General features: G+C 40.7%; 1 protein-coding gene and 1 pseudogene across 5 annotated transcripts in view; both read left to right on the top strand.

Moving 5' to 3' along the window:
- ZHX3 (zinc fingers and homeoboxes 3) overlaps nucleotides 1-26,400 on the top strand; it is a 117,984-nt gene that overhangs the window by 79,235 nt on the left and 12,349 nt on the right. The gene's annotated exons all lie outside the window — the stretch shown is intronic.
- Nucleotides 302-19,268, top strand: LOC308255896 (N-acetylgalactosaminyltransferase 7-like; annotated as a pseudogene). Its single transcript has 4 exons — nucleotides 302-374; nucleotides 15,972-16,172; nucleotides 18,162-18,271; nucleotides 18,551-19,268. The product of its transcript is annotated as an N-acetylgalactosaminyltransferase 7-like (transcript).

Genomic DNA, 26,400 nt, shown 5'->3' with positions numbered 1-26,400 from the left:
GTACGCATGGTGAGAGTTGAGATGAATATCTAGGCAGTAGAACATGGTGGCTGAATTTTCGTTTTGCTTGTTTTGTTTAGGTTTATTTTTCTTGAAGGGTGAATGCCAAAGTAAGGAGGCAGAAACTGTGTGTGTAGTTTTTCAAAACCTACAGGGACCAGTGGCAGTTGGAAGTGATGGATTTGGAGCTTGGCAGATAATTCAAGCCTGCTCAGGGTGATTTGGAGGTCACTTGGGTACAGGAGATTGCAAAGCCCTGGACAGGGGTGAGTTTGCTCCCTTGTGGAGAGCTTTTAGAGGCATGGGTCTTAACCTCCTTTGGGGCCTGAATGACTTTGAGACTCTCCAAGGAGTTGGAGAGAGCCACTTGACTGGTAACCTTGGTGCAAGTAGTTTGGGCAGAATGGGAGGGTGAAATGGAGCCTTCAGCATGCCAAAGACTGACTGGGCAAGGAAGTTAAATAAGTGGGATGGTGGCAGCTGGCTCTGCGGGGGAGAGGGGAGGTGAAAGGGTAGAGGGCCACTTAAGAGGATGATTTCTATCTTATGAAAGTTAAGTAATATTTTAAGTAAAGTCAGATGAAATTTTATTGTCCAAGATTGTCATAGAAACAACACATAATATTAAAGCAGTCCTTTTGTTTAAAAATGGATAAATACAACTTCTACCAAATTTATGATGGTAGTTGCATCATGTCAGTTCTCATATCAAAAGAAGTTCTTAGAAACTTTTTATTTAGGCTCCTGAAATCTCATAGAAAATAAATATGCTTACCAATTTGAACCAGAAGGTATGTCTCCCCAAACTCTCCTGAGTGTTATCAGTGGTGCGCCTGCATGTGTGCCCTCCCATATCCTAGGTCAAGATGGGAATAGGGAGATATGTGTACTTTATTCACAGTTTGACAATGGTTATGAAGAAATAGTTGTTGAAATTTTATATTTTGCACAATCATGGCCACTTTTACTTTTTGAAGTGATTGACTTTATACTTTATAGACTAGAGAAGGCTAAGGCCTATTGTTCCTCCTTACCCCTGGGTGACCTTGGCACCCTAAGGTTCCTCAGGAGACAGCTGAGCAACTCCAGAGACCTCCAGCATGTCTTCCATCTGGTGTTCAACACCTCTGTTCTGCTGCCCTGCTCAGGCCAATGATGTAAAAGTGACCCTGATCTTGAAGAGTTCTGGAAAAATGTGGAATTTTTTTAAATCAAATTCAGTTGGTCCCTTTGGTTGGGCATCATAAGATTGTAAGTGGATTTGCATAGAAATATCCTGGCTCTAAGTCACAAGGCTGATAAACCCAGTGAATGCCAGTTAATCTTACTTGTCAAGGGAAACTTATAACTTCTTGATGAAATACTAACAACATTCAAAACATTACTCATAAATTGAACATTATTAAAACTGTCCTGGGCCAACTGAGGCAGTGCCACAGCCCTGAACCGTTTCAGGGCAGTGTGCCCTGGTTTTCTGTAGCGCCATTCTATTCAGGCCTAGGATATTTTCCAACAGAGGGAGAAGGAAAGGTTTAATAGATTCCTTCTTGACAAGGAAGTAAATTTGAAATTTGGCCTGTGGAATTCACTTAAAAATAGAGGAACCTGGAGAACATTGGAAAGGACTAGGAAGCGAACTTGAGAGGGAGATAATTTGGTGACAAGAGTAAAAATAATTTGAAGACAAATATGACTTATATGACTGGTACAGCTCTGCTGGCATCATTGGGTGGTGGGGAACATAACATAAACGCAATATATAACCAAAAGAATTGAATGCAGGGTCTCAGAGAGATATTTGCACACCCATGTTCATAGCAGCATTATCTATATATATAAAACCCTAATATGCAGATAGACCAAACAGTGGAACAACCGAACAACCAAACAACCAGTCGCTATGACATGACGTGCGCTGACCACCAGGGGGCACTCATGGAACATGGTGGGCATTGGCAGTAGGCGGCAGAGCGTGGAACATAGTGGGCGCAGGCCGCAGTGGGATGGTGGAGCAGGTCAGCGGGGGGCGCCAGACCAAGGCGGGGCGCCAGTCACTGTCATCGGGGCGAGCCTCTGGTGGTTACTGAAAATCCTTTGCTCCCACACGCCACAGTCCTGCCCGGCACTCACACCTGCTGCCAGCACCAGCCCGGCTTGCACCCACCACTGGCACCAAAACCGCCACTCACACCCGCTGTCAGCGCCGGGCGCCGGCTCCGATTGCTTGGTGTCATCAGTGGGGCGAATGGTTGCTGCTGGCCCTGATCACCCTTCAGGGCTTCTGTACCTCCCCCTGTTCCTGAGGGGTAATCAGGGCCGGCAGCTGTTGCTTGCACCTGCTGACGGAGATGGCCTCACTCGCACCTGCTGCTGGTGCCAGAACCGCCACTTGCACCCACTGCTGGCACCAGCTCTGCTTGCACCCGCAGCCAGCACTGGAGCTGCTGCTCACACCCACTGCTGGCACCCGGTGCCGGCCCTGATTGCTCGGCGCCGTCAGTGGGTGTGAGCGACGGCTGCCGGCCCTGATTGCCCCTGAGGGCTTCTCCACCTCCCCCTGCTCCTGAGGGGCAATAGGGACAGCAGTTGTCACTCGCACCCACTGCTGGCACTGGCCCCAATCGCTCTGTGCCATCAGCGGGTGTGAGTGGGGCCGGTGATGTCAGCATGTGGGAGTGGATGCCATGAGAGCCGGGCTAACAGCAGAGAGGGGATGGGGGTGGGGAGGAGCGCTGTGGGAGGGGCCAGGTAGGGGCATGGAGGATGGGCCAGGACCCGCCCCTGTGCCCACCACAGCCTCACGGCCCACAGTTCCTTTCAAGATGCACGAATTTGTGCACTGGGCCCCTAGTTTATTCATAATAGCCAAAAGATGGACATAACCTAAATGTTCATCAATGAATGAGTGGATAAAGAAAATGTAGTCTATACAATGCAATATTATTCAGCCTTAAAATGGAGGGCTTCTCCCAGTCTTGGCCTTGTAGCTCAGTTGGTTAGAGTGTTGACCTGATACGCCAAGGTTGCAGGTTCAACCCCTGGTCAGGGCACATACCAGAATCAACCAATGAATGCATAAATAAGTGGAATAACAAATCAGTGTTTCTCTCCCTCTCGCTCTCTCTCCCTTCCTTGCTCTATAAAAAAAATAAGGAAATCCTGTCACATGGTACAACTTGGATGAACCTTGAGGACATTATTGTAAGTGAAATAAGCCAGTCACATAAACACAAGTACGGCATGATTCCACTTGTATGAGGTATCTGAAGCAGTTAAACTCTTAGATACTGCAAGTAGAATGGTGGTTGCCAGGGAGTGAGGGAGGGGAAAGGAGAGTTATTGTTCAATGGATATAGAGTTTCAGTTTTGCAAAATGAATAGCATTCTGGAGACTTGTGCATGTAGTTAATACTATTGTACTGTACACTTAAAAATGGTTAAAATGGGTCTGGTTGGTATTGCTCAGTGGTTGTACATCGACCTATGAACCAGGAGGTCACAGTTCAATTCCCGATGCCTAGGTTGCGGCTCGATCCCCAGTGAGAGGGTGTGTAGGAAGCAGCCGATCAATTATTCTCTTTCATCATTGATGTTTCTGTCTCTCTCTTCCTCTCCCTTCCACTCTGAAATCAATACAATTCATTCAGTGAGAACTGTATTATGTGTCAGGTACTGTGCTGGATTCTGAGGATAATATGGATATAGGCCCTGACTTTACAGAGCTAACCGGGGTGACAGACAGTAAGTAGGAGAAGCAAATAAAGATCCAGTGATGAATTTTGATAAATGCTGTAGAGAAGCAATCAGGGAACTGTGATAGAGGATGACTAATTAGTGTGGAGTTTGGAGACCAACTTAGACCTTTAACAAGGTGATCAAAGAAGATCGTACAAGGGCTGTGATACTTAGGGAGAGAGGTGTCACAGATATAGAGGGGTCCCAGACGCCATCCCCACCCAGGCCTTCTGCATTCATGAGGATGCGCCACTAGTGATCCCATGTGGCATGGCTATAACAAAGAACAAGAAACAAACATTCCCTCCTAAAACAAGAAGGTAGAGTTCAAAGAGGCAAAGGGGAAGAAAGCCCAGAACTCCTGTGTCAGAATTGTAAATGAGTGTGTGTAAATGTGTCCCCACATGGCCCTGTGCTGAAAGAATCCCAGTGCTGCCAAATTCCAGCAGTGCTCCCTTGTCCCACTGGGTCTCAAATTCCTCATCTGTGCAGGGAGAAAAAGAAAATAGAACTTCTACCCAGATAGATTTCTGGTATTACTAGTGGTAGTAGAATGATTAAAACACTGCTTTCATTGAATTCTCTCCGGTTGGGCTACATTTGAATGCTTGTTCAGTTCTAATTGCCATATTTTGAGAGCGACATGGACAAATTAAAATATATTCAAAGAACAGGTCACTAGAGAATGTGGAATGAATTCAGGATGGTTACAATGCAGAAGTGAATACTGAAGGGTGAAATGACAATCATCAACTTGTGACAGACAGGCTGATATATAGAAAGAGAGTGGACTGATCACATAGTGAAGAGTGTTGCCTTGTTTTGTGTTGGTTTAAAGATAGATCTAAACCTGGGAATGAGGTCCAGGTAAGAAAGGAGCTCTGTAATAGTTATAAGTGATAATGAGTCTCAGACCATGGAGATGATACTCAAATGGAGACTGGATAACAGGTTGCTGTAGGGTTTTTTTAAATGGGAAAGAGATTGCTCTGCATGGATTGTCCCCTTCCTCTATTGTGGATGTCTCTTAAGTTGTTTTAAAACTATGTCTGTAAGCTGAAGGCCTAGGGATTATATTTAGATGTAGATGAAGTGCCCAGATGCAGCACTACAGAAGTGAAACCCAAAGCCCACCTGTATTTATTACAAGTTTGGATGTAAAGTTCTACCTGCTATTCAGCCCCAGTCACATACTCTTTAAGGACCTCTGCTTCAACCCCATTAGCCACTCACTTTCTCACTTGTTGCTCTTTATAATAACAACCCACATACTTTGGAAAATGTTTTTTTCCATTTATATATTTATTCAAATTTTGTTTTTAATACATAGCACATTTGTAATTTTTTAGAATTTAAAAAGGTTCACAAGGAAAAGCTTCTATCTCTCTGTGCCCGCCACCCCCCCAACCAGAGGCAATGACTAGTTTCTCATGTATTTGTCTAGAGATATTTTAAGTGTATATATACATAAGCACAAGTATACATTGCTTTAAAAATATGTCAAGATATCTTGAAGATGACTCCATAGCAATATAAAAATTGTTCGCTTGTTCCTTTTCACAGGTGCATACTATCCCATTCCTCTTTGTGGACAGTTAGGTTATTTCCAAGCCTTTGCTTTCACAGTGTTGCCAGTGGCTTACCTTATACATGCTTGAATGCACACATGTACAAGTACACCTGTAAGCTACATTCCTAAAGGCAGACTTGCTGAATCAAAGAGATTGGGCATTTAGAATTTTGTTAGCTCTTAAAAAATAGTTCTCAATAGAGATTTTACCAAGTTTCACTCCTACAAGCAGTTTATGAGAATGCCTTATTTCCTTAAACCCTTGTCAGCTAAGTATATTGTCAAACCTTTTGAGCTCTTCCAAAATGAGTGAAAGAAAGAGAATCAAAGTGATTTTAATTAGTATTTTTCTTACTGTGAGTGAAATCGAGCATCCTTTCTCCTGTGTAAAATCTTAATGGGCTTTGTAGTGAGGCCATTGAAGAAGTTCATCAATGCCGACTGAGCCTGGAAGGAGAGGAGGAGCGCTGTATTCAGAAGAGAGCCAGAGTTCCTTTTTAATGAGTGTTCTTGGGAGGTTCAAGCAGGCCTACTAGCCTTCAAGCTATTTTAGCCTGTAAACTCTCTGGCTCACACTGGAAAAATTCAATTAAAACAAACCAAATGTAATTCAGAAGTAAAACCATATCCAGAACAAACCATTTATATTGCTTTTTTTAATTTTTAGTTTTAAATTAAATAAAGTACTTTGCTTTTGTACTTGGAACAAGATTTAGGATGCAAATACATTTTAACGGAATGTGTTTAACTTTGGAAGGAGCTGTCTCACACCTCTGAGGGTGTAGCTTCTGACTTGTTGGCTCTCAAGGTGTCCTAGGTTTGCTCCCAGCCTCCCTCCTCCCACTCTTCCTGCAGTTTCTCTGTTGGTTCAAGCAGATTTTGGCAAAGACCAGAGTCTTTTCACTGGGAATATTGGCATTGCATAGCCCTATGTTCATTAACAGCCTGACCCATTAGTCCTCTGAAATGCTTCTGACTAAACCTGCTTAGTCCAGTTTTTCTTCACCTAGAAAGGGACCGTCCAGTCTTAGCAGCACAGACCTGACTTTGCTTTTTGCAGTAAACTTGCAGGTTCAAGCCTATCTTGTTTGATGACAATGCCATGCTTTCAGTTGCTTAGGTCAAAACTCTCCAAGACAAAGCTCCCCTATGGATACGCTGTTCACATGCTCCATCAGTCCCCAAAGAAATCTTGTGGGCTCTACTTCCTAAATGTATGCAGAAACCAGCCACTGCTCTTTACCACCATCTCTGTCATCATGGTCCAAGCTGTTATCTCCTGCCTGGGTTGCTGCCATAACCTCCTGACAGATTTCCTGCTTCTCCACTCGTTTTTCCTGCAGTCTGTTCTCAATACAGCCAGAGAGGCGTCCTGTAGTGTAGGCCACAGATCCAGTCATGTGAGGCCTCTGCTCCAAGCCCTCGCACAGCACTGCCCATCTCAGAGAAACCTAAGTCATTACAGTGGCTCTGCACAGTCAGCCTTCTCGCCTCTTTGGCCTTGTCTTCTGCTCTCTCTGCGACCACTGCTACTCAGCTGGACTGGCCTTGCTCTGCTTTGAACAAACCAGACTCACTCCCCCATCCAGGTCCTCTCACCAGCTGTGCCTCTGCCTGGACTGCTCCTCCCACACATCCATATGGCTCACTTCCTCACCTCCAAGTCTCTGCTCCATTGCCCATTCTTTTTTTTTTTTTTTTTAAATAAATCTTTATTCAGATTATTACAATTATTTCTCCTTTTTCCCCCCATAGCTCCCCTCCACCCGGTTCCCACCCCACCTTCTGCCTTTACCTCCCCCCCACTGTCTTCATCCATGGGTGTATGATTTTTGTCCAGTCTCTTCCTGAACCCCCCCATACCCCTTTCCCCCTGAGAATTATCAGTCCACTCCCTTTCTATGCCCCTGATTCTATTATATTCACCAGATTATTCTGTTCCTCAGGTTTTTAATTCACTTGATTTTTAGGTTCACTTGTTGATAGATATGTATTTGTTGTTCATAATTTTTATCTTTACTTTTTTCTTCTTCCTCCTCTTTAAGAATACCTTTCAGCATTTCATATAATACTGGTTTGGTGGTGATGAACTCCTTTAGCTTTTTCTTATCTGTGAAGCTCTTTATCTGCCCTTCAATTCTGAATGATAGCTTTGCTGGGTAGAGTAATCTTGGTTGTAGGTTCTTGCTATTCATCACTTTGAAAATTTCTTGTCACTCCCGTCTGGCCAGCATAGTTTCTGTTGAGAAATCAGCTGACAATCGTATGGGTACTCCCTTGTAGGTAACTAACTGTTTTTCTCTTGCTGCTTTTAATATTCTCTCTTTGTCTTTTGCTCTTGGCATTTTAATTATGATATGTCTTGGTGTGGTCCTCTTTGGATTCCTCTTGTTTGGGGTTCTGTGCGCTTCCTGGACTTGTAAGTCTATTTCTTTCACCAGGTGGGGGAAGTTTTCGGTCATTATTTCTTCAAATAGGTTTTCAGTATCTTGCTCCCTCTCTTCTTCTGGCACCCCCATAATTCTGATGTTGGTACGCTTGAAGTTGTCCCAGAGGCTTCTTACACTATCTTCAACTTTTTGGATTTTTTTTTTTTTTGCTTTTTGCTTTTTCGGTTGAGAGTTTTTTGCTTCTTTGTATTTCAATTCTTTGACTTGATTCTTGTGTTCCTTTAGTCAAATATAGGGTATCCTAACCACCTCATCGTATTTCAAGATGATTCATGTAAAGATGAGTGGTTGAAATCTAAAGTGGTCTCTAAAGTCCCTTTAATTCTGAGGCCTTTGTATTTATATTGTAATCACCTTTTTGGCTCGAGAAAGAATAAATTAGTGTTCACTACAGAGGTGATAACATCTGATTAGAGCAGGCTATTTCTGTTGGTGACTTGACAGAAACAAGAATTATTTGAGGGGGGGAAACAAGTAGAGGGCTCTGGCCCTGATCCCTCCACTGAATGGTAATTACAAAGTGCAGAAAGTATTGTGACCCTTACTTATTGAGAGAGCGAAACAAGGCCAGCTCTGGGCTCGACATTGCTTTGACACTTGAGGATTCGGGTTTAGAAACAGACTTGAAGTCTTCAAATGCCTTGGTTTCAGTAGAAATCTGGTAGCCAGTGGATCTGTTGGACGGCCACGGTCGTGCCCCACACATTCCTGAGGATGGACAGTTTCCCTTGTGTTGGTTTTGTTATAGATTCCTGCTGACTAACCTTGGTCTCATCACTTAGCCCACTGTACCAGAGTTCTCTCATCCTAGGTAATAGTAAATAATGCATCCCCTCTTCAGACTGTACAAAAGTGTTATAAATAATAAGGCTCATGATAGCCCTGTCAAGTCATTTTAATTTTAAAAAATAACAACACTAGAATAATTGAGCTTTAAGAATTTGGAGCCCTTTGTAGGAAAGCTCAAAATAATATAATTGCCCATGTAAATAATGTCAAAATAATTAAAGGTGATAGGCTTATTATTATTCAGTTGATATTCAGAGTGAATGTGATCTGAAAAAGAACATTAAGACAGAGTCAGAATATCAGTCTCGGTCTCACCACAAATCTGCTGTGTGACTTTGGTTATATCACCTCCCCTTTCTCGCTCAGTAGCTCCTCAATGCTAAAACGGGGGAAGGGACAATAATATCCAATTCAGGAGGCTATGAAGATGGATCAAAAGAGGTGAAAGTGCTCTGCACACCATGAAGCACTCTGGGTGATGGAATTGAAGAAAATCTAGTGTCCTGGTTGGTCATGAAAATTTCTCAGATTTACTTTTTAGCAGAGCAGTGGCGCCATCAGTGCAAACTGATCCACTTGTATGTGGTGTTATCTTATACTTCAGAAGTCTCTTGAGATGGAACCCATTGTTTAATTTGGAGTTTATGGCAGTGGTTCACAGTGCCAGCTACTACCACTGTTGGGATCACTTGACTCATGCCAGAAATCAATTCTAAAAGGTACTCGGGCATTCTATCACTTTCAGCCTTGATTCAATTCACATGAGAACCTGATGGATTCTTTGTTATGGTTTCTTTGCATATATGGCCCCAGAACAACTTTTTGACACTTCCAGTGCATGGGGGTCACTAATTTTTTCAGCTATTATATGCAGCTTCACACAAATATGCATTTTTTAAGGATATTTGTATCTAGGACTCTTTTCAAGGTCTAACTCTGCATTTCCTAAGGATTCTGCCTCAATCAAATTGTGCCCTTATGGATTTCAGGGTGTCAAGAGTCCATTGAAGTGGTCAAATCCATTGATGATTTGAAATTGATGCAGTTGCCCCCCTTGGTATCTTTGGGGGATTGGTTTTAGAACCTTCTATGGATATCAGAATCTGCAAATGATCAAGTTCCTTATATAAAATACTGTAGTATTTGCATATAACCTACACACATCTCCCATATACTTTATTTATTTATATATTTTAATATCATCAAATATTCTTTTAATCTTTATCCCATATACTTTAAATCACCTCTAGATTACTTATAACATCTAATACAATGTAAATGCTATGTAAATAGTTGTTAGACTGTATTATTTAGGGAATAGTGACAAAAAATGTCTGTACATGTTCAGTATAGGCACACCTATTGTAGATCTAACTATAGGGGGTACATGTAAGCAACAATATAACCTTTTTGCATATTAATTTCTTTATTGGTTAGGTATTACATATTTGTCCTCATCCCCCCATTACCTTCCCACCCACCCCCACTCCTGCCCTCACCTCCCTGTTGTCTGTGTCCACCAGTTAGGCTTATATGCATGCATACAAGTCCTTTGGTTGATCTCTCCCCCTTACTCCCACCCTCCCCTACCTTTCCTCTGATGTTTGACAGTCTGATCGATGCTTCCCTGTCTCTGGATCTGTTTTTGATCATTAGTTTATGTTGTTCATTATTTCCCATAGATAAGTGAGATCATGTGATATTTATTTTTCTCTGGCTTATTTCACTTAGCATAATGCTCTCCAGTTCCATCCATGTTGTTGCAAATGGTAGGAATTCCTTCTTTTTTAGCGCAGCATAGTATTCCATTGTGTAGATGTACACAGTTTTTTAATCCACTCATCTGCTGATGGGCAGTTAGGCTGTTTCCAAATCTTAGCTATGGTAAATTGTGCTGCTATGAACATAGGGGTGCATATATCCTTTCTGATTGGTGTTTCTAGTTTCTTGGGATATATTCCTAGAAGTGAGATCACTGGGTCAAATGGGAGTTCCATTTTTAGTTTTTTGAGGATACTCCATACTGTTCTCCACAGTGGCTGCACCAGTCTGCATTCCCACCAGCAGTGCACGAGGGTTCCTTTTTCTCCGCATCCTCGCCAACATTTGTCGTTTATTGATAGCCATTCTGACAGGTGTGAGATGGTACCGCATTGTTTTGATTTGCATCTCTCGGATAATTAGTGACTTTGAGCATGTTTTCATATGTCTCTTGGCCTTCCTCTGTCTTCTTTCGAAAAGTTTCTATTTAGGTCCATTGCCCATTTTTGTATTGGATTGTTTATCTTCCTTTTGTTGAGTTGTATGAGTTCCCTGTAAATGTTGGAGATTAAACCCTAATCAGTGATAACATTTGCAAATATGTTCTCCCATATAGTGGGCTTTCTTGGTATTTTGTTGATGGTTTTTTTTGCTGTGCAAAAGCTTTTTATTTTGATGTAGTCCCATTTGTTTATTTTCTCTTTATTTTCCATTGCCCCTAGGAGCAGTATCAGTGAAGAAGTTCCTTCGGCATATGTCTGAGATTTTGCTACCTGTGGATTCCTCTAGTATTTTTATGGTTTCCCGTCTTATGTTTAAGTCCTTTATTCATTTTGAGTTTATTTTTGTGTATGGTGTAAGTTGATGGTCTAGTTTCATTTTTTTGCATGTATCTGTCCAATTTTCCCAGTACCATTTATTGAAGACACTGTCTTGATTCCACTGTATGTTCATGCCTCCTTTGTGAAATATTAATTGGGAATAGTGGTTTGGGTCGATTTCTGGGTTCTCTATTCTATTCCATTTATCTATATGTCTGTTCTTGTGCCAGTACCAGGCTGTTTCGAGAACAGGGGCTTTGTAATACAGCTTGATATCTGGTATTGAGATCCCACCTACTTTGTTCTTCTTTCTCAGGATTGCTGCAGCTATTCGGGGTCTTTTTTAATTCCAGATGAATTTTTGGAGAGTTCATTCTAGGTCTGTGAAATATGCCATTGGTATTTTAATGGGGATCACATTGAATCTATAGATTGCTTTGGGTAGTATGGATATTTTGATGATGTTGATTCTACCAGTCCATGAACACGGTATGTTCTTCCATCTGTTTATAGCTTCCTCTATCTCTTTTTTCAGTGTCCTGTAGTTTTTTGCATATAGGTCAACAATGTAACTTTTAAAAAATATTTTTGATCCCCAGTTGGTTGAATGTGTGGATACAAAACCCCTTGCATACATATTTGATGTATTTGAAAACAGTCAGTGGTCATATTCCCTCCACCTCCCTGGTTATTATTTATTGTTCCAGTTGAATTTCTTCAACAAGACAAGGTTGCCAAGTAAATGATATGATAGTGATACCAATTAGGGCCTCCATTTCGACAAAGCCTTGGCATCTATGGGTATATCAGGACCACTCTCGTACCTCTTTGGTTCATGTCACACTGAAACCTCCCAACTCTAAATGAGCAATCACAACCATTTCATTTGCTGGCCACCTAATTTGCACTGTTAATTTTATTTGTTCAAACAATATAGAAGGCATAAAGTTAAAAAAACCATACAGAGACATTGAAAAAATTTTATAGTGAACATTCATCTACTCACCACCTAGATTTTACCATTAACATCTTACAACTTGATGGCATTTTTATTGTGATTATAATTGTACTGAATTTAGAGATTAATCTAGAGAGAACTGACATTCATATAATTCTGAATTTTACCTCTAGGAATATGCTAAGACTCCATTTATTTAGGTCTTTTTGTTCTTATTGAAGTTTTATAGTTATTGTCCTATAGATTTTACACATGTCTTAAAAGGTTTATTTTGAGATCTTTACCAGATTTGGTTGTTAATATGAATCCTCCCCTCAACCCCATTTCCTTCTGTAATTGATTATTTTTTGGCATAAGAGAGATTTAATGTATATTGCAAATGTACCTCATTATCTTACTCAGTTCTTTTATTATAATAGGTTTTTAGGATATAATCTCCTCATTTGCAAATAACACTGGTTTATCTCACCTTTTTTTTATGTCTACTCCTCATATTTCTTTTTCGTGTCATGTTTTACTGTCTAGGATCCCACTATAATGTTAAATAATGATAGTGGGAATCCTTATCTTCTTCCTGACTTGAATGTGTCACTATTAGGTACAATGTTTGCTATGATTTCTGATAGAGATTCTTTATCTAAGGATGTTGTTTTCCCTTCATTTACTTCATTTGCTAATTTTTTTCAAGAATGAGAATTTAGACTTAACACCACCAATGAACAATTGGGCCTTATAGACATATACAGACCATTCCACTCAATAGCATAATATACATCTTTTCCTCAAGTGCTAATGGAACATTCTCTAAGACAGATCACATGGTAGGACACAAAACAAGTCTTAACAAATTGAAATCATACCAGGGATCTTTTCCAAACACAGTTGAACAAAACTAGAAATTAACAGCAAAAGGAAAACTGAAAAATTCTCAAATATGTGGAAATAAAACAATACACTCTTGAACAACAGTGGGCCAAGGAGAAATCAGAAAACATCTTGAAAAGAAAAAAAAAACACCCCACAACATTCCAGAACTTATGGGTACAGCAAAAGCAGTAGTAAGAAGGACATTTATAGCAGTAAATGTCTACATTTTAAAAAGAAAATATATCTCAAATAAGAAACCTAATTTTATACCTCAAGGAACTAGGAAAAGAAGAAAAAACTAAAGCCCAAGTTAGCAGAAGAAGGAAATAATAAAGATCAGAGCAAAAAATAAAATAGATGCAAAATAGTTATGAGGATGTAAAGTACAGCATAGGGAATATATACTAATAAAAGGGTAATTGCTAATTAGACCGAACCAGACAAAGCCATGGTGGCGGGGGCTGAGGCAGAGGCAGTTAGGGACGACCAGGAAGGCAGGGGAGGGCAGTTAGGGGGCGATCAGGCCAGCAGGCAGAGATGGTTAGGGGCGACCAGGCTGGCAGGGGAGGGTGGTTAGGGGGCGATCAGGCAGGCAGGGGAGCAGTTAGGGGCATCAGGCAGGGAGGCAGAGGGGTTAGGAGAGATCAGGCAGGCAGGCAGGCAGGTGAGCGGTTAGTAGCCAGCAGTCCCCGATTGCGAGAGGGATGGCCAACTACAGTCAGACATCCCCCGCGGGGTCCCCGATTGGAGAAGGTGCAGGCCAGGCTGAGGGACCCACCACCTCCGTGCACGAATTTCGTGCACCGGGCCTCTAGTATAGTCAATAATATTGTAATAACTATGTATGATGCCAGGTGAGTACTGGAAATATCAGGGGGAACACTTTGTAAAGTATGTGATTGTCTAACCACTGTACTGTATACCTGAAACTAATATAAAATAATATTGAATGTAAACTGTAATTGAAAAGTAAAATAAAAAACAAAGTAGAGAATAAGAAAACAATAGAAAAAGTAAACAAGTTTTTTTAAAAAAATCAATGAAATTGACAAACCCTTAGCCAGACTAAGAAAAAAGAGAGAAGATCCACTAATAAAAATCTATAATAATAAAAGCTTAATATGCTAATTAGACCAGACAGCCGAACGACCTTCTGGACGTCCTTCCAGATCAGTGGTCGGCAAACTCATTAGTCAACAGAGCCAAATATCAACAGTACAACGATTGAAATTTCTTTTGAGAGCCAAATTTTTTAAACTTAAACTTCTTCTAATACCACTTCTTCAAAATAGACTCGCCCAGGCCATGGTATTTTGTGGAAGAGCCACACTCAAGGGGCCAAAGAGCTGCATGTGGCTCACGAGCCGCAATTTGCCAACCACTGTTCCAGACGACCTCCCAGACAAAGCTGGGACTGCAAGGGCCAAGGCAGCTGCTGCGGCTGCGAGAACCAAGGCAAGCCACCATGGCTGCGAGGGCTGAGCCCTTGCATGAATTTTGTGCATCGGGCCTCTAATTAGAAAAGAAAGAGGCAACAGTACAACTACTACCACAAAAATAAAAAGGATTATAATAGACTATTATGAACAGTTATACATCAACAAATTGGGTAACCTAGAAGAAATGGATAAATTCCTGGAAACATACAACCTACCAAGACTGAATCATGAAGAAATAAAAATCTGGCCAGACATGTAACTAGTAAGGAGATTGAATCAATAATAAAAAATCCTTCCAACAAAGAAAATGTCAGGACCTGATGGCTTCACTGGAAATTTCTACCAAACATTTGAAGAATTAACACCAAATCTTCTCAAACTCTTCCAAAATTTGAAAAGGAAGAACACTTTCAAATTTATTTTATGAGGTCAGTATTACCCTAATACCAAAATGAGACAAAGATACTATAAGAAAAGAAAACTATAGAGCAAATATTCCTCATGAATATTGATACAAAAAATGCTCAACAAAATACTAGCAAATCGAATTCAACAACACATTAAAAGGGTTATATATCATGACCAAGTGAAATTATCTCTGGAATGCAAGGACAAATGAAAATCAATCAATGTAATATAAAACAGCAGATTAGCAGAATGAAGGATAAAAACCATATGATTATCTCAATTGATGCAGAAAGAGCACTTGATAAAATTAAATGTCCTTTCATGATGAGAGCACTCAACAAACTAGGAATATAATGTATTATCTCAATACTAGAGGCCTGGTGCACAAAAATGCGTGCACTCGGCGGGTCCTGAGCCCTCTCGCAGTCTGGGACCCCTCGAGGGATGTCCACCTGCCAGCTTAGGCCTGCTCCCTGGGGGGTAGGGCCTAAGCTGGCAGTCAGACATCCCTCTGGCAGCCTGGGAGCCCTCGGGAGATGTTCGACTGACAGCTTAGACCTGCTCCCCGGGGGGAGCGGGCCTAAGCTGCAGTTGGACATCCTTAGTGCTGCTGAGGAGGCAGGAGAGGCTCCCGCCACCACCGCTGTGCTCGCAGCTGTCAGCCCACTTGTGGCTGAGTGGAGTTCCTCCTGTGGGAGTGCACTGACCACCAGGGGCCTGCTCCTGCATTGAGCGTCTGCCCCCTGGTGGTCAGTGTGCATCATAGCAACCGGTTGTCCCGCCGTTAGGGTCAATTTACATATTACCCTTTTATTATAGAGGATAATGAAGGCCATATAGGAAAAACCCACAGCTAATACGCCTAATTGTGAAAAACTGAAAGCTTTTCCTCTATGATCAGGAACAAGGCAAGGATGCCTATTTTCACCACTTCTGTTCAACATACTACTGGAAGTCTTAGGAGAGCAATTGTTGAGCAAAAAGAAAGAGGGGAAGAACTCTGGTGGTAGCTACACCAGCTTTGTGTGTCTCTAGCTGCTGGAGGAAGATGAGGCTGAAGATTGGGTTTAGCTTATGCAGTTGGCTGGTGGTGGGAAGCTTCCTGGGAATAGTGGTCCTCTGATCTTTCATATCCCCATGGCTGGATGACCCTAGCCTGCTGAGCAGGATGAGGATGCAAGTATTGGCATTATGATGGAAAGCTGCTCACTTCCAGTGTTGTCATTGTCTTCCATAATGAAGGATGGTCAGCCCTCAAGAGAACAGTCCACAGTGTAATTAAAACGTCTCTGAGGAAATATTTAGCAGAAATTGTGTTAATTGATTATTTAAGCAATAAAAAAAACACACAAAAAAAAACACTTAAAAGAACTAGTTGGCCCTGGCTGGTGTGGCTCAGTTGGTCATGCACCAGGGAGTTGCGGGTTAGATTCCCCCTCAGGGCACATGCCTGGGTTGTGGGCTCAATCCCCAGTAGGGACTGTGCAGGAGGTGGCTGGTCAGTGTTTCTTGTTTTTTTCTGTTTTGCTTTGTTTTGTTTTGTTTTCTTGTTAATCCTTACCCTAGGATATTCCCTCCATTAATTTTTTAGAGAGAGTTGAAGGGAGGAAGAGAAAGAGAGAAAGAGAAACATTGATGTGAGAAAGACACATCAATTGGTTGCCTCCCACTTGTGCCCAGATGGGGCCTGGGGATTGAACCTGCAACTCAGGTATGTGCCCTTGACTGGGAATCAAACCCGCGACCCCTCAGTGTGTGGGCCAATGCTCTAATCACTGAGAAATACCAGCCAGGGCTTACATTGCTGTTTTTCTCCCTCTCCATTCCTCTCTTTAAAAATCAATAAAAATTAAAAAAAAAATTTTTAAAGAAAAACTAAATGACTTTTTTAAAAATATTTTTTATTGTTTAAAATATTACATATGTTAGTACATATAGCTCCTTTTTTTTCCCCATTGACCTTCCCCAAGCCTCCCCTGCCCCCTGTCTCATGCCCTCATCCCACCCCCCCAGTGTCTTGTGTCCATTGGTGTGCTTATATGCATGCATACAAGTCCTTCGGTTGATCTATTTCCCTCCCTCCCTTACACTCCCAGCTTTCCCGCTGTAATTTGACAGTCTGTTCGGTGCTTTACTGCCTCTGTGTCTATCTTTTTGTTTATCAGGTTATAATGTTCTTTATTTTCCATAAATGAGTGAGATCATGTGGTATTTTTCTTTCATTGCCTGGCTTATTTCACTTAACATAATGCTCTCCAGGTCCATCCATGCTGCTGCAAATGGTAAGAATTCCTTCTTTTTTATAGCAGCGTAGTATTCCATTGTGTATATGTACCATAGTTTTCTAATCCACTCATCTGCTGATGGGCATTTAGGCTGTTTTCAAATCTTAGCTATGGTGAATTGTGCTGCTATGAACATAGGGGTGCATATATCCTTTCTGATTGGTGTTTCTAGTTTCTTGGGATATATTCCTAGAAGTGGGATAACTGGGTCAAATGGGAGCTCCATTTTTAGTTTTTTGAGGATACTCCATACTGTTCTCCACAGTGGCTGCACCAGTCTGCATTCCCACCAGCAGTGCACAAGGGTTCCTTTTTCTCTGCATCCTCGCCAGCAATTGTTGTTTGTTGATTTGTTGATGGTTGCCATTCTGACAGGTGTGAGATGGTACCGCATTGTCGTTTTGATTTGCATCTCTCGGATAATTAGTGACTTTGAGCATGTTTTCATATGTCTCTTGGCCTTCCTTCTGTCTTCTTTCGAAAAGTTTCTATTTAGGTCTGTTGCCCATTTTTGTATTGGATCATTTATCTTCCTTTTATTAAGTTGTATAAGTTCCCTGTAGATGTTGAAGATTAAACCTTTATCAGTGATAACATTTGCAAATATGTTCTCCCATACAGTGGGCTTTCTTGTTGTTTTGTTGATGGTTTCTTTTGCTGTGCAAAAGCTTTTTATTTTGATATAGTCCCATTTGTTTATTTTCTCTTTAGCTTCCATTGCCCTAGGAGCGGTATCGGTGAAGAAATTGCTTCGGCATATATCTGAGATTTCTCTGCCTGTTGATTCCTCTAGTATTTTTATGGTTTCCTGTCTTATGTTTAAGTCCTGTATCCATTTTGAGTTAATTTTTGTGTATGGTGTAAGTTGGTGGTCTAGTTTTATTTTTTTTGCATGTATCTGTCCAATTTTTTCAACACCATTTATTGAAGACACTGTCTTGATTCCATTGTATGTTCATGCCTCCTTTGTCAAATATTAATTGAGCATAGTGGTTTGGGTCGATATCTGGGTTCTCTATTCTATTCCATTGGTCTATATGTCTGTTCTTGTGCTAGTACCAGGCTGTTTTGAGAACAGTGGCTTTGGTTAAGCTGTGGAATGGCCTATTAAAGATATTTTGGAATGAGAGAAGAGAAGGTTTAAATCAAGCACAAAGTATTGGTCCCCAGAAGGCTAAACTTGGACAGGTTTTAATATACCTTGTTAACTGTTATGCACCACTTGCAGATCCCATTTCTAAGGACAGAACCATTTATACTGTGCTGATTACAGATATCATAAATGGTAACACATATGAAGTTATACCCCAAGGGGTGATGATGAAGCTGGGTATGCCCTAGGAGCATGGGATTGGAGTATGCTCTGGAAATAAGTGCCTCTGACCCTTCAAGAGAAGAGAATGAGACAAAAACTGAACCATATCTTTATGACCCAGGCCCCCATATTTGAGGTGAGAAAACTTTGAGATCTCATACAAAATGTGGCAGTGTGGTGGCAAATTACTGTTTGTCCCTTGTTCTTATGTGGGACATATCTACTATCTTGAGGGCTGGCAAGGGAATCCTCTGCTCACTTATGTTAGGTCTTCTGCAACTTTGAAGAATTACGTTAGAGTTGTAGAGGTTTGGTGGAATGAGTATAAAGACTACTTCTATGCTAGTCATCCTGAATCAAAAGGTGTTAGCATATGGGGATGTTTCTGAGCTGAAAAATTTTCAAGAAGATCACAACTGCAAAAGTTTTAAATGGTTCATGGGAGAAATTGCTTATGATATCACCTCACACTACTCTTGGCCACCCAAACATGTTGACTGAGAAAAATCAGAGGCTTGGAAACTGTTTACTGCATTAGCTAGCATGGGAAAAACGAATGGAGGCTTTGTTGAACTAAGACCCTGCCACTGGAGAGGAGGGAACCAGCTTCTCCAAATCAGCAAAGCTAATCAGCTCATGCAGTATGACTAGTATTTGACAGAGGGGCCTAAAGGGTCAAAAATTATGGCTACACACTGTAATCTAAATGAGTTTAAGGAATGGCAGAACTCCAGGACCTGCACAGATTCACTCCCATCCTTTCAGGAATGTGCTTAGACCGCTCTGACATCTTCCATCCTGTTCCTCTCCAATTGTGCCTCCAGTCAAATGACTCAGAAGTGGGAAATGAATAACATCCAGAGTGCTTAGAAAGAATAAAAGAAACCAATAACCTGCCTACTGACACATGCATTTCCACAGGATTGAAAACCTCCTGAAAACTGCTGTAGCTATTGATTCTGTGCGGCTCCACGCCCAGCACCTCCTGATCAGTTTGAAGGACGTTGATAAACTGTGACTTTACAATAACATTGTCATCTGCAGTTACTGTTTACAAACCAAACTGCTTTTACCTTAACCTTTGTAGATGTTTACATCTTCTTTGTTTTGTTTTAAGTGATGTTGGTAATTTGTGCACTTAGCTCTGTTTAGAACAGAGTTAAAAGCATCATTGTCTTCTTTGGGATTTCACTCAGGGGTCTAACAGGCAGTTTGGTGTGTTTTTTAAACACTTGAAAAAAGGTCAGAGTAACCAGATTTTCACATATAACTTGGTGATTATCAACCTACTGTGAAGAAAACTTGTTTGGATTTAAACATTTATTAAGACAGTATAGAAAAAAAATTATTGTGAATGGTCAACTAGATTTTAATTTCTAAATAGTCCTTTATTATTCAAAATATTAAAATTAAATGTTGAGTAGGGGTGGGGAATAACATGAGGGGGGAATGGCAAGAAAATTAAGCATTTTTGATCCTGTAATCATAATACCATGACAATGAAAGGAATTGAAAACTCCTGCCAGAGGGAAGTGTTTTTAATTAAAGCTTAAAGAATCAAAGGAAAAATATCTATATTTGTGTAAAAGAAAAGCCTACAAATTTGTTTCCTTTCAGCTTAATTCTTATATTTGGACAATCCGTTAAATATCCTAAACAGAATTTTATTTATAATTTGAATTGTCAGTTTGTATTTTGCTGCTGATCTATGATCAACCATTTTAACTTTCATTCATCTTCAGGGATGTTTAAAAAGGAATCTATAATAATAAAAGCATAATATGCTAATTAGACCGGATAGCCAAATGACCTTCCGGACATCCTTCCGGACAAACTTCCAGATGAAGCTGGAGCTGTGAGGGCCAAGGCAGCCACTGTGGCTGCGAGGGCCGAGCCCCTTGCAGGAATTTCGTGCATCGAGCCTCTAGTACATTTATATGCCTATATAGTTGCAAAATAAATCAACTATAAAAAGAAAGAAAATTATTTCTGTTCACAGATGAACTGATCATATATGTAGAAGACCCTAAAAATTCCACATCCAAAAAAAAAAAAAAACTGTAAGAAAAAAGAATTCAACAACGTTGCAGGACACAAATCAACACAAAAAATAATTTTTTTCCTACATGTTAATAGTGAAAAGTCCAAAAAGGAAAACAATCTCATTTACAATAGCATCAAAAAGAACAAAATAGCCCTGACTGGTTTGGCTCAGTGGATAGAGCGGCGGCCTGCGCACTGAAGGGTCCCAGGTTCGATTCCAGTCAAGGGCATGTACCTTGGTTGCGGGCACATCTCCAGTAGGGGGTGCGCAGGAGGCAGCTGATAGATGTCTCTCTCTCATTGATGCTTCTAACTCTCTATTCCTCTCCCTTCCTCTCTGTAAAAAATCAATAAAATATATTTTTTAAAAAAAGAACAAAATACTTAAGGATAAATTTAACCAAGGAGTCAAGACTTGTATGAAAAAAACTACAAAACAATGCTGAAAATTTAAAGAAGACACAAATAAATAGACATCTCATGTTCATGAATTGGAAAATTTAATATTGTTAAGATGTCCATATTATCCAGAGCTATCTACAGATTCAATGCAATCCCTATCAAAATCCCATTGGCATTTCTTTTTGCAGAACTAGAAAAAAAAATTCCTAAAATTCATGTGGAATCTCAAAGGACCCTGAAAAGAAAAGAAGAAAATCTCCAGAAAGAAAATCAAAGCTGGGGACCTCACACATCCTGATTTTAAAATATACAGGGGTGGGTAAAAGTGGGTTTGCAGTTGTTCTTATGGAAAATAATACAATAAATAATATAAGAATAAACTGTTTCCTTACAACTGTAAACCTACTTTTGCCAACCCTGTATTACAAAGGTACAGTGATCAAAACTGTATGATACACACCTGGCCGGTGTGGCTCATTGGTTGAGTGTCACTGTAGGAACCAGGAGGTCATGGTTCAATTCCCAGTCAGGGCACATGCCCTGATTGCGGCCTTGATTCCCAGTGGCAGCCAGTCAATGATTTTCTCTCATCATTGATATTTCTATCTCTCACACTCCCTTCTTCTCTGAAATCAATAAAAATATTTTTTTAGAAACTGTATGACACTGGTATAAAGATATCCATAGACTAATGAAACAGAATGGAGTCCAATGAACTCTTTCATATATAGTCAAATGATCTTCAACAAGGCTGCCAAGGCTACACAAAGGAGAAAGGACAGTAGCTTCAATAAATGGTGCTGGAAATCTGGATATCCACATGCAAAAGAATGAGGTTGGACCGTTACCTTACACCATATACAAAAATTAACTCAAAGACCTAAACCAGTGATTTTCAACCTTTTTAATCTCATGGCACATGTAAGCTAATTACTAAAATTATGTGGCACTAACAGAAAATATATATTTTGCCTCACAAAAAATAGGTATAATATTGATTCATTCACACCAGTTGACTATTGTTGTGTTGGCATTTTTTTTTATTTGACAATCTAAGAAAAGAGATCAGTGCCCCTGACTAAATAGTCAAGTACCGCACACCAGTGTGCCATGGTACACCATTTGAAAATCACTGATCTAAACATAAGACTTGAAACTATAAAACTGCTAAGAGAACAACAACAACAACAAAAAACAGGGCAAAAGCTTCATAACATTGGTTTGCCAATGATTTATTGGATTTAACAAAAAAAAAAAACCCACAAAAATAAACAAGTGGGACTACATCAAACTTAAAAACTTTGCATCAAAGGAACTAATCAACAGAGTGCAAAGGCTATACTGTTTTCCATAGAAGCTATACAATGTTACATTTCCACCAACAATGACAAGGGTTCCAATTTTTCTACATCCTCAACAACTCTTGATATTTTCTGTTATTTATTTAGTAGAGGCCTGGTGCATGAAAATTTATGCACTGGAGGGGTGGTCACTCAGCCCGGCCTGCCCCCTGTCACAGTCTGGGAGCCCTCAGGGGCAGGAGGCGACCCGGTGATCAGGGGAAGGTGACGCCCCATCACACCTCTGCTGCTGCCACTGCCGGCAGCACAAGCCTCAGCCGGCCCTGGTTACCTGAGCCTCAGGCGGCCCTGGGTGGCTGGGCAGCCGCCATCTGAGGCTTGCCTGTGCCTCGGGCAGGCCCTCGGCGGCTGGGCAGCTGCCATCCGAGGCTTGCCTGCACTTCGGGCCGGCCCTGGGGGGGTGGGGGGCTGAAGGGACTGGGGGACTCCGGAGGCAGGCACACAGGGTGGGCCCGGCCTTGCTGCGTGCGTCTGCCGCCCCGGTGGGACTGAGTGGACTGGGCGCTGCCATCTTGTGGCTGTGGGCACCGCCATCTTTGAGGGCAGGGCAGACAATTAGCATATTCCCTCCTTATTGGCTGTGGGCGCCGCCATCTTTTGCGATGGTGTGAGGGTCAATTAGCATATTCCCTCTTTATTAGATAGGATTTTTTTAAAATATATTTTATTGATATTTTACAGAGAGGAAGGGAGAGAGGGATAGAGAGCTAGAAACATCGATGAGAGAGAAACATCGATCAGCTGCCTCCTGCACACCCCCTACTGGGGATGTGCCCGCAACCAAGGTACATGCCCTTGACCGGAATCGAACCTGGGACCCTTCAGTCCGCAGGCCGACGCTCTATCCACTGAGCCAAACCGGTTTCGGCCGATTTTTTTTTTTTGTAGTGGCCATCCTAAGGGTATGAAGTGATATCTCATTGTGATACTGATTTACATTTCCCTAATGACTAATGATGTTGAACACTTTCTTTTTAAACAACTGCGGCCCTTCCTGGGACCACCCCAACAGCAGTCTCTAGATCTGGGCTGCTGCCAATGCTGCCTGGATGGCCATGGAGCTCCGAGCTCCACCAGTCGTCACTGTTGAGCACTTTTTAATGTGTTTACTGGCCATTTTTAAAAAAATATATATTTTATTGATTTTTTTACAGAGAGGAAGGGAGAGGGATAGAGAATTAGAAACATCGATGAGAGAGAAACATCGATCAGCTGCCTCCTGCACACCTCCTACTGGGGATGTGCCCGCAACCAAGGTACATGCCCTTGACCAGATCGAACCTGGGACCCTTCAGTCCGCAGACCGACGCTCTATCCACTGAGCCAAACCGGTTTTGGCTTTACTGGCCATTTGTATATATTTTTTAGAGAAATGTCTTTTCAAATCCTTTACCTATTTTTTAAAATATATTTTATTTTTTTTAATATATTTTATTGATTTTTTACAGAGAGGAAGGGAGAGGGATAGAGAGTTAGAAACATCGATGAGAGAGAAGCATCGATCAACTGCCTCCTGCACACCTCCTACTGGGGATGTGCCTGCAACCAAGGTACATGCCCTTGACCGGAATCGAACCTGGGACCCTTCAGTCCCCAGGCCGACACTCTATCCACTGAGCCAAACCAGCTAGGGCCCTTTACCTATTTTTTAATTGGGTATTTTGTTTTTTATTGTTGAGTTGTAAGAGTTCTTTATTCTGGATACAAGCCCCTTATCAGATACATGATTTGCTAATATTTTCTCTGATTTTACAAGTTGTCTTTTTCTCTTTCTTGGTGCTGACCTTGGAGGCCTAAAAGTTTTTAATTTTAAGTCTAATTTATCTGTTTTTTATTACATCACTTGTGCTTTCAGATATTCTATTTGATGTCTTCAGTTATTTACCTCAAAATATGATTTGCTCACTGGAAACATAACTGTGTTCTTAGTTTCCTGATTTGGAATTATAAAGCAGATGATTGAAAATGTTTGTCAATAATATATAGAGGAACTCAGAAATGTTGATACTCATTGAGCTGGTAAGCCCATTTCTGTGAACTCAGCCTTAAGAAATTGTTTAATAGAATAAATACATCCTATATATCCACAGGTCATTTCACCGTCACCTGTGAACAAGGGATGCTGGAACCTGTTCAATAGCAGAGGAGTATGAATTAAGTCCATAGTGGTACATTATTAAGCAGCTATTGAATGTTATAATTATGAAGCTTATTTAATGAAAATGTTTATGATGTCATGTTCAGTGGAAAAAAACAGAAGTGTGTGCCCATGATGATTAAAAATATGTGTGAGCCCTACCTAGCTGGTTTGACTCGGTGGATAGAGCCTTGGCCTGTGGACTGAAGGGTCCTGGGTTCAATTCCAGTCAAGGACACATACCTCGGTTGCAGGCTTGATCCCTGGCCCTGGTCAGGGCCCATGCAGGAGGCAACCAATCGATGTTTCTCTCTGTCTCTCCCTTTCCCTTCCACTCTCTCTGAAGATCAATTTTTTAAAAATGTGTGAAATATTTGCACCAGATGGAAGAATATACAAAATTACAGGTGGTTTTATTTTCTCAAATTTTATTTAATACTGATATTTTATCTTTACAATTAAAAATTAAGTATAAAAGATTTGTGCATGATATTTCAAATTGGTTGGGAAATGGTGACAGGTGATTAGATTCTGGGTGTATGTTTATCCTTCTCACACTATTTTTTAATAGTAATTATTTTTTATTATGATCATTAGCATTAGACTTACAAACAGAAAAAGTTTGCTGTGTTTATTCACTAAGAATATGAATAGAGATATTTTACGTTTCTTTACACTTTTATATCAAATCCAAACACTGATGATAACATTATTTTGGTATTAAAATTGTTATTATTTTAGTCATTATTAGCATTATCATTTGCTAAAAGAAAGATAATGATGATTATAGTGATATTATGTTAATGATAGGAATCACAGAAACGCTTTCTCAGGCATTTCAAGAAAGAATTATTATAATAGCTCTGGCCAGTGTGGCTCAGTTAGTTGGAGCTTCATTCTGTACACTAAAAGGTCAGGGCACATACCCAGGCTGTGGGTTCAGTCCCCAGGCAGGCAACTAATTGATGTTTCACTCTCACATCGATGTTTCTCTGTCTTTCCTTCTCCATTCTTCTCTCTCTAAAATCAATAAAAGCATGTCCTCAGTGGAAGATTTAAAAAAAAAGAGAGAGTTACTATAATAATTATTTTACATGTAAATAAATCAATCACCCCAGCTTTTTTTTAGTCTTTATTTTTTATTTATTTTTATTTTTTTATTGTTTAAAGTATTACAAATAGTAGTACATATGTCTCCTTTTTTTTTTCCCCATTGACCTCCCCCCAGCCTCCCCTACCCCCCAGTACATGCCTTTACCTGCCCCCCACCCCAGTGTCTTGTATCCATTGGTTATGCTTATATGCATGCGTAAAAGTCCTTCGGTTGATCTCTTACAGCACCCCCCGCAACCTCCCCTGCCTTCCCGCTGTAGTTTGACAGTCTGTTCAATGCTTCTTTGCCTCTGTATCTATTTTTTCCCCATTTCTTTCCTTTAAAAAATCTTGCCTCTGCAGACTAGAAATAAACATAATAACAAAAAATGTTTGAGTACCAATTTAACAGTTCTGAGTATCCGTTTCAATGTCAAACAGTTCCTTATATGTACATGTCAGCAATGATATCTGGATGGTGGGCACATGGTGGCAATGCAGGTCCGACCCTCTCTGGTTTGGTCTTAGGCAACCTGCTGCGACGCACAGCTGCTGACTGCTAGCGTGGCAAGGCGTCGTCAGCGTCTTCCATCTCTGGACTGTTTCTCCTCTTGTCTTTGTGGTTGGAGCAGACCTGTCAATTTCTCTCTGTTGCAGGAATCCATATGGTCTTGGAGTTGTTTTCTGAAAATATACAAACATATTCTCGACCAAAAGTTAATAAAGGAATCTTTTCTATATAATTGATTTGGGATCCTTTTTATTTTTGCCCAATTTTCCTTTGTCTTATTTAGACACCATGTGTGTTTTTCATGGGTGTCTTGCTGTTAGCATTACAAATGAAAATTAATTTTGTAAATTAAAAATTTTCTAGATGTAATTTACTTATAGGATATTTTTCCTTACATGATCTTACCCTACTATCCCCCCTTTTTTGATTAATGGAGGCTTTTGTAAACTTTATAAT

Source organism: Plecotus auritus (assembly GCF_963455305.1).
Source record: "Plecotus auritus genome assembly, chromosome: 8".
NCBI classification, from domain to species: domain Eukaryota; kingdom Metazoa; phylum Chordata; class Mammalia; order Chiroptera; family Vespertilionidae; genus Plecotus; species Plecotus auritus.
The sequence above is the reverse complement of the archived record's forward strand: the minus strand, read 5'-3'. Positions and strand labels throughout refer to the sequence as shown.